Source organism: Triticum aestivum, chromosome 5A (genome assembly GCF_018294505.1).
Source record: "Triticum aestivum cultivar Chinese Spring chromosome 5A, IWGSC CS RefSeq v2.1, whole genome shotgun sequence".
Classification (NCBI taxonomy): Eukaryota; Viridiplantae; Streptophyta; class Magnoliopsida; order Poales; family Poaceae; genus Triticum; species Triticum aestivum.
Window position 1 is genome coordinate 354,194,845 of NC_057806.1, and position 14,145 is coordinate 354,208,989.

The window sequence follows — 14,145 nt, forward strand, 5'->3', positions numbered from 1 at the left end:
TAACCATCTATTGATCAACGAGCTAGTCAACTAGAGGCTTACTAGGGACATGGTGTTGTCTATGTATCCACACATGTATCTGAGTTTCCTATCAATACAATTCTAGCATGGATAATAAACGATTATCATGAACAAGGAAATATAATAATAACCAATTTATTATTGCCTCTAGGGCATATTTCCAACAGTCTCCCACTTGCACTAGAGTCAATAATCCAGTTCACATCGATATGTGATTAACACTCAAGGTCACATCCCCATGTGACTAACACCCAAAGAGTTCTGGGTTTGATCATGTTATGCTTGTGAGAGAGGTTTCAGTCAACGGGTCTGCAACATTCAGATCCGTATGTACTTCACAAATTTCTATGTCATCTTGTAGACGCAACTACTACGCTACATTTGGAGCCATTTCAAATAACTATTCTACTTGGAGCTATTATAAATTGTTGCTCCATGATACGTATCCGGTATCACTACTCAGAGCTATCCGGATAGGTGTTAAGCTTGCATCGACGTAACTCTTTACGTCAAACTCTTTATCACCTCCATAACCGAGAAACATATCCTTATTCCTCTAAGGATAATTTAGACCACTATCTGGTGATCTACTCCTAGATTACCTTTGTACCCTCTTGCCAGATATGTGGCAAGACACACATCAGGTGCGGTACTCAGCATGGCATACCGTATAGAGCCTATGACAAAAGCATAGGGGACGACCTTCGTCCTTCCTCTTTCTTCTGCCGTGGTCGAGCTTTAAGTCTTAACTTCATACCTTACAACTCAGGCAAGAACTCCTTCTTTGGCTGATCCATCTTGAACACCTTCAAGATCATGTCAAGGTATGTGCTCATTTGAAAGTACCATTAAGCGGTTTTTATCTATCCTTATAGATCTTGATGCTCAATGTTCAAGTAGCTTAATTCAGGTTTTCCATTGAAAAACACTTTCCAAATAACCCTATATGCTTTCCAGAAATTCTACATCATTTCTGATCAACAATATGTCATCAACATATACTCATCAGAAATTCTATAGTGCTCCCACTCACTTCTTTGGAAATACAAGTTTCTCATAAACTTTGTATACACCCAAAATCTTTGATCATCTCATCAGAGCATACATTCCAACTCCGAGATGCTTACTCCAGTCCTTAGAAGGATTGTTGGAGCTTTGCATACTTGTTAGCATCTTTCAGGATTGATAAAACCTTCCGGTTGTATCACATACAATCTTTCCTCAAGAAAATCGTCGAGGAAACAATGTTTTTTGACATCCTATCTGCAAGATTTCATAAATAATGTAGTAATCGCTAATATAATTCCAACAGACTCTTAGCATCGCTACGAGTGAGAAAGTCTCATCCTAGTCAACTCCTTGAACTTGTCAGAAAACATCTTAACGACAAGTCGGGCTTTCTTAATGGTGATACTTACCATCATTGTCCGTCTTCCTTTTAAAATCCATATGTACCTAACAGCCTTACGACCATCAAGCAGTTCTTCCAAAGTCTACACTTTGTTTTCATATATGGATCCTCTCTCGGATTATATGGCCTTGAGCCATTTTGGAATCTAGGCCCACCATCGCTTCTCCATAGCTCGTAGGTTCATTGTTGTCTAGCAACATGACTTCCAAGACAGGATTACGTACCACTCTGAAGTAGTACGCATCCTTGTCATCCCACGAGGTTTGGTAGTGACTTGATCTGAAGTTTCATGATCACTATCATAAGCTTACACTTCAATTGGTGTAGGTGCCACAGGAACAACTCCCTGTGCCCTGCCACACACTAGTTGAAGAGACGGTTCAATAACCTCATCAAGTCTCCACCATCCTCCCACTCAATTCTTTCGAGAGAAACTTTTCCTTGAGAAAGGACCCAATTCTAGAAGCAATCCCTTATTGCTTTCGGATCTGAGACATGAGGTATACCCAACTGTTTTGGGTGTCCTATGAAGATGCATTTATCCGCTTTGGGTTCGAGCTTATCATCCTGAAACTTTTTCACATAAGCGTCGCAGCCCCAAACTTTTAAGAAATGACAACTTAGGTTTCTCTAAACCATAGTTCATACGGTGTCATCTCATAGGAATTACGTGGTGCCCTATTTAAAGTGAATGTGGTTGTCTCTAATGCCTAACCCATAAACTATCATGGTAATTCGATAAGAGACATCATGGTATGCATCATATCTAATAGGGTGCAGTTATGATGTTCGGACACACCATCACACTATGGTGTTCCAGGCTGTATTAGTTGTGAAACAATTTCCACAATGTCTTAATTTTGTGCCAAACTCGTAACTCAGATATTCATCTCATAGATATTTTATCCTCTTGTCACGACGATCTTTCAACTTCACCCTGAAATTACTTGAACCTTTCAATAATTCAGACTCGTGATTCATCAAGTAAATGTACTCAACATCTACTCAAATCATCTGTGAAGTAAGAACATAACGATATCCACTACACGCCTCAGCACTCATTGGACTGCACACATCAAAATGTATTACTTCCAACAAGTTGCTTTCTAGTTCCATTTTACTGAAAACGAGGCTTTCAGTCATCTTGCCCATGTGGTATGATTTGCATGTCTCGAGTGATTCAAAATCAAGTGAGTCCAAACGGTCCATTTGCATGGAGTTTCTTCATGCATATACACCAATAGACATGGTTCGCATGTCTCAAACTTTTCAAAACGAGTGAGCCCAAAGATCCATCAACATGGAGCTTCTTCATGCGTTTTATACCGATATGACTTACGTGGCAGTGCCACAAGTAGGTGGTACTATCATTACTATCTTATATCTTTTGGCATGAACATGTGTATCACTACAATCGAGATTCAATAAACCATTCATTTTAGGTGCAAGACCATTGAAGGTATTATTCAATTAAACAGAGTAACCATTATTCTCCTTAAATGAATAACCGTATTGCGATAGACATAATCCAATCATGTTTATGCTCAATGCAAACACCAATCTCGATGGTAGAGGGAGTGTGCGATGCTTGATCACATCAAGCTAGGGAAAAGCTTCCAACACATATCGCCAGCTCACCTTTAGCTAGTCTCCGTTTACTCCGCAGCCTTTTATTTTGAGTTTACTAACATTTAGCAACCGAACCGGTATCTAATACCATGGTGCTACTAGGAGTACTAGTAAAGTACACATTAACACAATGTATATCCAATATACTTCTATCGACCTTGCCAGCCTTCTCATCTACCAAGTATCTAGGGTAATTCTGCTCTAGTGGCTGTTCCCCTTATTACAGAAGCACTTAGTCTCGGGTTTGGGTTCAACCTTGGGTTTCTTCACTAGAGCAGCAGCTGATTTGCCATTTCATGAAGTATCCCTTCTTGCCCTTGCCCTTCTTGAAACTAGTGGTTTCACCAACCATCAACAATTGATGCTCCTTCTTGATTTCTACTTTTGTGGTGTCAAACATCGCGAATATCTCAAGGATCATCATATATGTCCCTGATATATCATAGTTCATCATGAAGCTCTAGCAGCTTGGAGGTAATGACTTCGGAGAAACATCACTATCTCATCTGGAAGATCAACTCCCACTCGATTCAAATGATTGTTGTACTCAGACAATCTAAGCACAAGCTCAACAATTGAGCTTTTCTCCCTTAGTTTTCAGGCTAAGAAAATCGTCGGAGGTCTTATACCTCTTGACGTGGGCACGAGCCTGAAATCCCAATTTCAGCCCTCGAAACATCTCATATGTTTCGCGACGTTTCAAAATGTCTTCGATGCCTCAACTCTAAACCGTTTAACTGAACTATCACGTAGTTATCAAAATGTGTATGTCAGATGTTCGCAACATCCACAGACGACGTTCGAGGTTCAGCACACTGAGCGGTGCATTAAGGACATAAGCCTTCTATGAAGCAATGAGGACAATCCTCAGTTTACGGACCTAGTCCGCATAATTGCTACTATCAACTTTCAACTAAATTTTCTCTAGGAACATATCTAAACAGTAGAACTAAAGCGCGAGCCACGACATAATTTGCGAAGACCTTTTGACTATGTTCAGGATAATTAAGTTCATCTTATGAACTCCCACTCAGATAGACATCCCTCTAGTCATCTAAGTGATTACATGATCCGAGTCAACTAGGCCGTGTCCGATCATCACGTGAGACGGACTAGTCATCATCGGTGAACATCTTCATGTTGATCGTATCTACCATACGACTCATGCTCGACCTTTTGGTCTTCTGTGTTCCGAGGCCATGTCTGTACATGCTAGGCTCGTCAAGTCAACCTAAGTGTTTCGCATGTGTCCCGAGGCCATGTCTGTACATGCTAGGCTCGTCAACACCCGTTGTATTCGAACATTAGAATCTATCACACCCAATCATCATGTGGTGCTTCGAAACAACGAACCTTCGCAACGGTGCACAGTTAGGGGGAACACTTTCTTGAAATTTTAATGAGGGATCATCTTATTTACTACCGTCGTTCTAAGCAAATAAGATGCAAAAACATGATAAACATCACATGCAATCAAAAAGTGACATGATATGGCCAATATCATTTTGCTCCTTTTGATCTCCATCTTCGGGGCTCCATGATCATCATTGTCACCGGCATGACACCATGATCTCCATCATCATGATCTCCATCATCGTGTCTTGATGAAGTTGTCTCGCCAACTATTACTTCTACTACTACAGCTAACAGTTAGCAATAAAGTAAAGTAATTACATGACGTTTATATTGACACGCAAGTCATAAATAAATTAAGACAACTCCTATGGCTCCTGCCGGTTGTCATACTCATCGACATGCAAGTCGTGATTCCTATTACAAGAACATGATCATCTCATACATCACATATATCATTCATCACATCCTTTGGCCATATCACATCACAAAACACTTGCTGCAAAAACAAGTTAGACGTCCTCTAATTGTTGTTGCAAGTTTTTATGTGGCTGCTATAGGTTTCTAGCAAGAACGTTTCTTACCTACGCCAAAACCACAACGTGAATTGCCAATTTCTATTTACCCTTCATAAGGACCCTGTTCATCGAATCCGATCCGACTAAAGTGGGAGAGACAGACACCCGCCAGCCACCTTATGCAACTAGTGCATGTCAGTCGGTGGAACCGGTCTCACGTAAGCGTACGTGTAAGGTTGGTCCGGGCCGCTTCATCCCATGATGCCGCCGAATCAAGATAAGACTAGTAACAGCAAGATAATTGACAATATCCACGCCCACAACTACTTTGTGTTCTACTCGTGCATAGTAACTACGCATAGACCTAGCTCATGATGCCACTGTTGGGGAACGTAGCAGAAATTCAAAATTTTCTACGCATCACCAAGATCAATCTATGGAGTAATCTAGCAACGAGGGGAAGGAGAGTGCATCTACATACCCTTGTAGATCGCTAAGCGGAAGCGTTCAAGTGAACGGGGTTGATGGAGTCGTACTCGTCGTGATCCAAATCACCGATGATCCTAGTGCCGAACGGACGACACCTCCGTGTTCAACACACGTACAGCCCGGTGACGTCTCCTATGCCTTGATCCAGCAAGGGGAGAAGGAGAGGTCGGGGAAGACTCCATCCAGCAGCAGCACAACGGCGTGGTGGTGCTGGATTAGTGCAGGACTCCAGCAGGGCTTTGCCAAGCACTACGAGAGACGAGGAGGAAGAGGGGTAGGGTTGTGCCAACAAGGAGATTGAATCGTATATTGGGCTGCCCCTTTGCCTCCACTATATATAGGGGGAGAGGGAGGGCTACGCCCCCACCTAGGGTTCCCACCCCAAGGGGTGCGGCAGCCCTAGATCCCATCTAGGGTGGCGGCCACAAGGGGGAGAGGGGGAGGCGCACCTAGGGTGGGCCTTAGGGCCCATCTGCCCTAGGGTTTGCCCCCTTCCCCTATTGAAGGCGCCTTGGGCCTTGGTGGGAGGCGCCCTAGCCCACCTAGGGGCTGGTCCCTTCCCACTATTGGCCCATGTAGGCCTCCGGGGCTGGTGGCCCCACCTGGTGGACCCCCGGACCCCTCCGGTGGTCCCGGTACACTACCGGTGATGCCCGGAACACTTCCGGTGGCCAAAACCATACTTCCTATATATCAATCTTTACCTCCGGACCATTCCGGAACTCCTCGTGACGTCCGGGATCTCATCCGAGACTCTGAACAACATTCGGTAACCGCGTACATCCTTTCCCTATAACCCTAGCGTCATCGAACCTTAAGTGTGTAGACCCTACGGGTTTGGGAGTCATGCAGACATGGCCAAGACAACTCTCCGGTCAATAACCAACAGCGGGATCTAGATACCCATGCTGGCTCCCACATGCTCCACAATGATCTCATCGGATGAACCACGATGTCAAGGACTTAATCAATCCTGTATACAATTCCCTTTGTCTATCCGTACGATACTTGCCCGAGATTCGATCGTCGGTATCCCGATACTTTGTTCAATCTCGTTACCGGCAAGTCTCTTTACTTGTTCCGTAACACATCATCCCGTGATCAACTCCTTGATAACATTGTGCACATTATGATGATGTCCTACCGAGTGGGCCCAGAGATACCTCTCCGTTTACACGGAGTGACAAATCCCAGTCTTGATTCGTGCCAACCCAACAGACACTTTTGGAGATACCTGTGGTGTAACTTTATAGCCACCCAGTTACGTTGTGACATTTGGCACACCCAAAGCACTCCTACGGTATCCGGGAGTTGCACAATCTCATGGTCTAAGGAAATGATACTTGACATTAGAAAAGCTTTAGCATACGAACTACATGATCTTGTGCTAGGCTTAGGATTGGGTCTTGTCCATCACATCATTCTCCTGATGATGTGATCCCGTTATCAATGACATCCAATGTCCATGGTCAGGAAACCGTAACCATCTATTGATCAACGAGCTAGTCAACTAGAGGCTTACTAGGGACATGGTGTTGTCTATGTATCCACACATGTATCTGAGTTTCCTATCAATACAATTCTAGCATGGATAATAAACGATTATCATGAACAAGGAAATATAATAATAACCAATTTATTATTGCCTCTAGGGCATATTTCCAACAATATGTATCATCACAATAATTATCATAAGTAGCAACTTTGTTCTCATCATAATCGATTGAAACCTCTTCCAAGATAGTGGAATCATCACTAAATAAAGTCATGACCTCTCCAAATCCAATTTAATAATTATAATAATAAGATTCAACATCCTCCAAAATAGTGGGATCATTACTTCCTAAAGTTGATACTCTTCCAAACCCACTTTCATCAATATAATCATCATAAGTAGGAGGCATGCTATGATCATTATAAATTTGCATATCAAAACTTGGGAGACTAAAAATATCATCTTCATTAAACGTAGCATCCCCAAGCTTGGGACAGACATTAATTGCAGCAAATGTATTCTCAAAAACATCATCTTCATCAAACATAGCATCCCCAAGCTTGGGCCTTTTCATATCATAAGCATAATCACCCTCATCATTAATAGTATGGATAGCACCAATAGTATAGCAATTATCATATTATTCCAAGCAAGTGCCAAAAAGATTTTCAAGATCATAAGAAGTATCATTATCTTCCCAATCATAATCATCACAACAAGCAATAGGCATAACGAGATCATCATCAAGTGCATCATCTTCCACAATTATATTTTCATGAGGAACAACAGTAATAGGAGCAGCATTATTTGGGAGAGATATCTTTTTACCTATCTTCCTTTTTCTTTTCTTCTTTTTCACCACATCATGTTTGGGTTCAATCCTCTTTTTGGAGCTCCTTATTAATGAGATTGGTTGAATAGAAGGCTCCTCCTCGTTACCTGATTCATCATAAGAAATAATAGGAGGATATTGGGAAGTCTCTTCCCTTTCATTAGTATTCTCTTCATCTTCTTTTTGTTTTGTTTTCTTTATATAATTGGCAATATAAGGATTTTCAATGCAATTCACAACACAATACATATAAATTTCTTCTAGATCAATATCGAGGAATTTCTCGAGGTTATATTCTGGAATAATCTTAGTTTGACGTTTCATTTCTTCATAACCCAAAAGCAAACTAAGTTCATTATAATGTGCAAGGGAAATCAAGTCATCACAATTTTTGGACACGATTCGATCATGTAACAATTTGCATTTGATATTTAAATGACCATGTTCATTGCAAAGTTGACAAGTATGGCTAAGAAATTTTTAATTTTCAACACTAACATTTAGCCTTTCTTGCAACCATTTAGTTTCTAAATGCTTATGACTCTTGCAATATCTATCTTCCCTATTTGGTGTGTACTTGCAAACCCAATGCACTCCACAAAATTTGACATGTTTATAGGAGACATTTTCATCATAACTAGTGCAATCATCATTAGTACTATGGATATTCAAGGAGTTCATACTAATAACATTGCAATCATGCTCATCATTCAAAGATTTAGTGCCAAACATTTTAATGCATTCTTCTTCTAACACTTTGGCACAATTTTCCTTTCCATCATACTCACAAAAGATATTAAAAAGATGAAGTGTATGAGGCAAACTCAATTCCATATTTTTCTTAGTTTTCTTTTATAAACTAAACTAGTGCTAAAACAAGAAACAAAAAGATTCGATTGCAAGATCTAAAGATATACCTTCAAGCGCTAACCTCCCCGGCAACGGCGCCAGAAAAAAGCTTGATATCTACTACACAACCTTCTTCTTGTAGATGTTGTTGGGCCTACAAGTGCAGAGGTTTGTAGGACAGTAGCAAATTTCCCTCAAGTGGATGACCCAAGGTTTATCAATCCGTGGGAGGCGTAGGATGAAGATGGTCTCTCTCAAACAACCCTGCAACCAAATAACAAAGAGTATCTTGTGTCCCCAACACACCCAATACAATGGTAAATTGTATAGGTGCACTAGTTCGGTGAAGAGATGATGATACAAGTGCAATATGGATAGTAGATAATGGTTTTTGTAATCTGAAAATATAAAAATAGCAAGGTAACTAATGATAAGAGTGAGCATAAACGGTATTGCAATGCTAGGAAACAAGGCCTAGGGTTCATACTTTCACTAGTGCAAGTTCTCTCAACAATAATAACATAATTGGATCATATAACTATCCCTCAACATGCAACAAAGAGTCACTCCGAAGTTACTAATAGCGGAGAACAAACAAAGAGATTATGGTAGGGTACGAAACCACCTCAAAGTTATCCTTTCTGATCGATCTATTCAAGAGTCCGTAGTAAAATAACATGAAGCTATTCTTTCCGTTCAATCTATCCTAGAGTTCGTACTAGAATAACACCTTAAGACACAAATCAACCAAAACCCTAATGTTGCCTAGATACTCCAATGTCACCTCAAGTATCCGTGGGTATGATTATACGATATGCATCACACAATCTCAGATTCATCTATTCAAACCAACACAAAGAACTTCAAAGAGTGTCCCAAAGATTCTACCGGAGAGTCAAGACGAAAACGTGTGCCAACCCCTATGCATAGGTTCATGGGCGGAACCCGCAAGTTGATCACCAAAACATACATCAAGTGGATCAATAGAATACCCCGTTGTCACCACGGGTATCCCACGCAAGACATACATCAAGTGTTCTCAAATCCTTAAAGACTCAATCCGACAAGATAACTTTAAAGGGAAAACTCAATTCATCACAAGAGAGTAGAGGGGGAGAAACATCATAAGATCCAACTATAATAGCAAAGCTCGTGATACATCAAGATCGTATCGCCTCAAGAACACGAGAGAGAGAGAGAGATCAAACACATAGCTACTCGTACATACCCTCAGCCCCGAGGGAGAACTACTCCCTCCTCATCATGGAGAGCGCCGGGATGATGAAGATGGCCACCGGTGAGGGGTTCCCCCTCCGGCAGGGTGCCAGAACGGGTCTAGATTGGTTTTCGATGGCTACGGAGGCTTCTGGCGGTGGAACTCCTGATCTATTCTGCTCTCTAAAGTTTTTAGGGTATATGGATATATATATAGGAGGAAGAAGTACGTCGGTGGATCTCTGGGCTGTCCACAAGGCAGGGGGCGCGCCCCCCACCCTCGTGGGCAGCCCGGGACTCTTCTGGTCCATCTCCGATACTCCGTGGGCTTCTTATGGTCCAAAAAATAAGTTCCGTGAAGTTTCAGGTCAATTGGACTCCATTTGATTTTCCTTTTCTGCAATACTCTAAAACAAGGAAAAAACAGAAAGTGACACTGGGCTCTAGGTTAATAGGTTAGTCCAAAAAATCATATAAAATAGCATATAAATGCATATAAAACATCCAAGGTTGATAATATAATAGCATGGAACAATAAAAATTTATAGATACGTTGTCGACGTATCACATAACAACATACGTCATTCCCTTTGTCATCGGTATGTTACTTGCCCGAGATTCGATCATCGGTATCCTCATACCTAGTTCAATCTCGTTACCGGCAAGTCTCTTTACTCATTTCATAATGCATCATCCCGCAACTAATCTATTAGTCACATTGCTTGCAAGGCTTATAGTGACGAGCATTACCGAGAGGGCCCAGAGATACCTCTCCGATACACGACATGACAAATACTAATCTTGATCTATGCCAACTCAACAAGCACCTTCGGAGACACCTGTAGAGCATCTTTATAATCACCCAATTACGTTGTGATGTTTGATAGCACACAAGGTGTTCCTCCGGTATTCGGGAGTTGCATAATCTCATAGTTAGAGGAATATGTATAAGTCATGAAGAAAGCAATAACAATAAAACTAAACGATCATAATGCTAAGCTAACGGATGGGTCTTGTCCATCACATCATTCTCTAATGATGTGATCCCGTTCATCAAATGACAACACATGTCTATGGTCAGGAAACTTAACCATCTTTGATTAACGAGCTAATCAAGTAGAGGCATACTAGGGACACTCTATTTGTCTATGTATTCACACATGTACTAAGTTTCCGGTTAATACAATTCTATCATGAATAATAAACACTTACCATGATATAAGGAAATATAAATAAAAACTTTATTATTGCCTCTAGGGTATATTTCCTTCACATAGGAGGCCGCAATCGCATCTGATAAGCTTAATGATGCAACTTGCACTTATTTCGAAGAGAGGGATGCCGAGTTGGAATACTTGGCGAGCCACGCACAAGACTCCGAGGATGAAGGCCCAACTGATGATTTTGACTTTAGCCCGTTGGTCCTTTCTTCACCTGCGACCAAGCCAACACTCCCTTCCTTGGCAGGAACCCCTATGCCACGAGATCCCTCAGGTTCTTGCATTTGGTGGTGGAGGGGAACCATTTTTTGCTTCATACTGTTAGTGATGGCCTCCTTCTTGCCCTCACTGGCAGGGCCGATGTAGCCACCAGCATGAACTACCTCTTCCTCTGTTGCTATGCCTACGACCTCCCTCGCCATGTGCCATTGGGCAGATTTTGGTAAGCTGCAGTCGAGGAGGAAACAAACTAGATGGATAGTTCACAGGATCTTTTGGTAATGGTGGGATAAGGCTTGCAAGGAAGAAGAAAGCAAGTAGCAGAATGAGGAATGACCCCACGTCGGCTGTGGGCCCTCTTTATAGCCGTTCAGGGCGCCCAAGCAACGACCCATATGTGGTGACACGTGCACACTGCATCGACAGACTCGCCTATTTTGCGCGTGCGAGATGCCATCATTGCCAAAATGGAACCGAATCGATGAGCGTTGTCTATTTTCCCGCATTTACAATGAAAATCATGGGACATGACCATTGCGGAGCCCCACGATGCCTCGATCCCCGCGCAGGGCCAATCACTATGTCTCTTTGAGCCTGACAATCATACCTATTTGTAAGGGGGTGACACCACGTCATCTGAAAGGATCGATATGATCAACTAGAGGGGGTGAATAGGAGACTATAAATTTTAACAATATTTACCAATTTCAGGGAATTATAGATAAAGTAGGTTCTTTAGACATGGCAAGCAAGCTCAGAGCAAAGTATGCTAGGCAACAATCTAATTAGAAAGCCACAAGCATGCAAGGGAAGTAAAGTGCCAGAAAGGATTAACCACAAGTGATTCACGGGAACGGATTTATCCCGAAGTTCACACTCTTTGGGAGCGGTAATCTCCGTTGAAGCGGTCCCGGAACACAGGCTCCAGAACGCCACCAAGTCTCCCTCCGGGTCACCCCCAACGAATGAGCCTCGAATCGCTCGAGGGTTGGTCTTGAAGGTGACCACCACATATTTACAAACTTCTTTGGAGCATACTAGACATAAGGAAGCTTTCGGAGGAACGTCTAACCGCCTAGGAGCCTAAGCTCCAAGACCAACAAGTTTGGATGAAGAAATTGAGTGGGGAACAAGAATCAGTTGGTCAAATTGTAGATGGGTCTTGCTCTCTCTATCCCCAAAGAATCAAGGTGTTTGGGGGGATACAAAGTATTAAGTGAAGTGGAATCTATCAAAGGTGGAGTAGCTCAAGACATTAGGGTTAAGTGGTTGGAGGTGGAACAAGGGCTTTATATAGTCATCCCCAAAATCTAAACGATGGTAGGCTGGAGATCCCATGTGCACGGGGTGTCCAGAGAGAATTCTTGTCGCCCCATGTGCACGTGGGTCGTGTCCGGAGAGAATTCTCACTACCCCGTGTGCACGGAGGGTTAGACCCCGTGCACACAAGGTGTCCAGAGAAATTCAACCTACCCCATGTCCACGGGGTGTCCAGAGAGTTTTCCCTGGACCCCGCGTGCACGACCTCTAGAACCCATGTGCATGGGGCAACATGCAAATGGGCACATCTTGGGTAGACTTTGTGGATTTTTGCAGTGGATAGGATGGGATAGCTCGTGTATATGTTATGGAGTGTTCCCACACTTTCATCCACCCACCTCGACCCCTCTTGATAGTGCGGTTGTCTTACGACTCAAATAAACCAAAAAAAGTTTTAAGTCGTTGGAAAACCATGCCTTTGACCGTTTTGAAGTGTGTGTGTGTGTGGGGGGGGGGGGAGTCAACCATCTTCGAAATAAAACTTCGGGGAACCAATGACCTGACATAAATCTCAACAACCTTCACTAGTTCCATTAACCACATTTCCATCACACAACACCATTTAGAGATGAATGCACTTTCATGGAGGTACATGTCCCCGGAGACCTAAGCCATATAGAGGGACTTGTTGCTAAGGGGTTGGGGCATAGAGGACCCGGAGGTCCGCGAGTCTGGGGACCCGTGGTGTCCAAATGTAGAATGACAAGGACTCTAGGGACCCGTCCCCTGGACCCAGGGACCTAGGGGGTCCCATCACATCTTAGATTTGCTTAGGGTTTTACCCTTTGAATTATTTGGCGTAGCGGGAGAATGTATGTATAGTAGGTATGTTCCCCAACTTCCTTAAACACGTTGACCCCTCTTAATAATGTTGTTGTCCTATGACTCAAATGGAATCGAAAAACCTTAGTCTCCGGAAAACCGATGCCCTTTTCCATTTTGAAATACGAGGTCAATCTTGTATGTAAACAATCACCGAGAGACCAATGACCCGAGGTAAACTTGATAAACAACATTAGTCCTCAGTAACCCTATTATCATCAACACCAAACTAAAATTTGGGAGACAATGCAATTTCACTAGTCCAGGCACCTTTGTGGGGTGGATGAGTTTATAGTCGTAATTGATCACACATAACAAATTTATAAACATGATAGGCACAACACTATACATTAATTCCCAACAGGATTGAGCAAGTCAGATGACTAAGCTGGCTATAGGGCCCTACATTTTCACGAGTAACACGTTTAGAGATATGATGTATACATTCACCCTATATTAATTTTCAATTGCCCGAGCATCACTAAACTAGAAGGTTAACTTGATATTGGCATGTCTGATAGATCCATTTATGCACGAAGATATGTCTTGCAAGGCCTTTGCTAACTTGAAATAGAAGGTTTTATGTCATGGTAACCATGCATTCCCAAAATACCTCCCTCTTTGCCCCTTTCATTGCCCGTGCACGCACTTGTTCGTCTTTCTCACATTTCCTTTTTTGTCAACAAATCTAGAATTGCATGTTTTCCATCGCATGCTTTCGACACCGCCACGCCATTCTCTTCTCTTGGAGG